Genomic DNA, 2,542 nt, shown 5'->3' with positions numbered 1-2,542 from the left:
CGTGAGCCACCGCGCCTGGCCTATAATCTTTTTTATATGGATTCAATTTGTTAGTATTTGATTTGCTAGTATTTGCTGGATTCAATTTGCTAGTTTGTAGAGCTTTTTGTGTATCTTCACAAGGTCTATTGGTATGTGATTTTCTTGTGATGCCTTTGTATGGTTTTGGTACTAGGGAATACTGGTCTTAGAGAATAGGTTGAGAAGTATTCCCGCCCGCTTTAATTTTTGGGAGAGCTTGTGAAGGATTGTTGTTAATTCTTTAAACATTTGGTAGGATTCACCAGTGAATTCTAGGCCTGGGCTTTGTGTGTGTGTGTGTGTTTGTGTGTAGAGGAAGGTTTTTGATTACTAATACAATTTGCTTACTCGTTATAGGTACCCCCTCCCCTTCCACTTCCCCTTCCCCTCCTCCTCCTCCTGCTCCTTTCTTCTTCTCTTTTTGAAACAGAGTTTTGCTCTATCACCCAGGCTGGAGTGCAGTGGTGCAAGCTCAGCTCACTGCAACCTCTACCTCCCGGGTTCAAGAAATTCTCTTGGCCTGGCACGGTGGCTCACATCTGTAATCCCAGCACTGTGGGAGGCTGAGGAGGGCGGATCACCTAATGTGGGGAGTTTGAGACCGGCCTGACCAACATGGTGAAACCCCGTCTCTACTAAAAATACAAAAAATTAGCTTGTGGTGGTGGCAGGTGCCTGTAATCCCAGCTACTTGGGAGGCTGAGGCAGGAGAATTGCTTGAACCCAGGAGGCAGAGGTTGCAGTGAGCCAAGATTCTGACATTGCATTCCAGCCTGGGCAACAAGGGGGAAACTCCATCTCAAAAATAAATACATAAATAGTCCATTTTCAAGTATGATAAATCTGAGTACTGGCAGCCAGCCTGCGGATGTAGCAAACCTGATGGCTCATGCACCTAGAAGGTCACGATAAGCGAACAGAATGTAGAGGAGGGGTCAGCCCATAAAAGGGAAGAAAGTTTCATTATTGGGAAATCAAAACTTTAGCAGGGAAGGGGACCTGGGTCTGACCTTAAAGGGGGATAATGAAACTTAGGTGACGTCCAGGAAGACTGTAACCCCATAGTACTAGACCAATGAGCAACTGGGGGAGGGACTGTGTGCTAGGAGATCAATTACCTGCTGTAGCTGCCCTGGCTGTGCCTGCCTACCAGACGCCCCATCTTGCAAGACTTCCATTAAAAGTCTCACTTCCACTGTTCTTCGTGTCTCCGAGTCCATTCTTTGGGTTTGAAGGAGTGAATATGTGTTGCTCACACATGATGATTAGGTTTTCACGAGCATATGTGAGAGTGCCTCCCTCAAAATGAGTTACGACATCAGGACGTTACCCATCTGACATGAAATAAAGAAAAATAAAATAAAATAAGAAATCAAAATGTAAGCCTATTAAAAGTTAGAAAGGTGATGGATAGAATAATTTAAGTACTGTAATAATATAAATATCAACCATTAAGAGAAGGGGAAAAACTCAAGAAAGGATTCAAGAAGAAATAGAAAATCTGGCTGGGCACAGAGGCTCATGCCTGTAATCCCAGCACTTTGGGAGGCTGAGGCGGGCAGATCACTGGAGGCCTCCCAAGGTGCTGAGATTACAGGCATTAGCCACCGCACCCGACCAAAAATGGACCATTTAAAACGTTTTTTCACATTATGCTAATGAACTGCAAAAGGATCTATTTTGATTTCTTGTATATCCACTTTCCACAATTTCACTTGATCAGACAAGGATATTCACACCCCATTTTTCCTCCTCTCCTCATTGTAACATCTATCAGTTTCACTTTTTAACTTTTTCACGTGTTAGTGCTTGTTAACATTTGCATTCTATCTTGCCAACACAACCAAGTCTTGGGTGCGATGTCTGCAGCTTGACTTTAAAAGTCAGAAACCCATGAACGGCTTCCCATTATGATACCATTCTCAGGAATGTTTGTTGCCTGGCCCGGTAGTGAGCTGTACGCCATTTTCCCAAATGTGAAAAAAAATCTGTCATGTTCCACCTAGTGCTTAACATTATGACACATTTCATTTGCTTCATTTGCGGGCCATTATTTCTTGTATACGCTTGTTTTTCCTAGAGTGTCTAATTGCCTTTCTTTTCCTTTTTTTCTTGCATGACTTGTGTTAATCCTTTCCTTAATTATTTTTTAAGCTCTCAATTATTCCATCTATTCTATTAAGTCTCCTTTTTTCACCAGAGATCTTTCTCTGAGCACGCTCTGCCTTCCTGATCTAAACTGGATGGATGGTTGCTCACTGGCTTTTTTTTTTTTTTTTTTTTTTTTTGAGACAGGGCCTTGCTCTGTCTCCCAGGCTGGAATGCAACAGTATAGTCACTGCTTACCACAGCCTCGACCTCCTTGGACTCAAGCAATCCTTCTGACTCTGCCTCCTGTGTAACTGGGACTACAGGCTTGCACCACTGCACGTGGCTAATTTTTATCTTTTTATTTTTAGTAGAGACAAGGTCTGGCTATGTTGCCCAGGCTGGTCTCAAATTCCTGAGCTCAAGCGATCCT

General features: G+C 43.2%; 1 non-coding gene across 1 annotated transcript; it reads left to right on the top strand.

Annotated features, from left to right (window-relative positions):
* Positions 1–1,262: 1,262 nt before the first annotated feature.
* On the top strand, positions 1,263–1,361 carry LOC112131601 (small nucleolar RNA U13). Its single transcript, XR_002913625.1, has one exon. It is a non-coding gene; the product is annotated as a small nucleolar RNA U13 (small nucleolar RNA).
* Positions 1,362–2,542: the final 1,181 nt, after the last annotated feature.

This window comes from Pongo abelii, chromosome 1 (assembly GCF_028885655.2).
Source record: "Pongo abelii isolate AG06213 chromosome 1, NHGRI_mPonAbe1-v2.0_pri, whole genome shotgun sequence".
NCBI classification, from domain to species: Eukaryota; Metazoa; Chordata; class Mammalia; order Primates; family Hominidae; genus Pongo; species Pongo abelii.
This window is presented reverse-complemented; position numbering and strand designations above follow the sequence as displayed.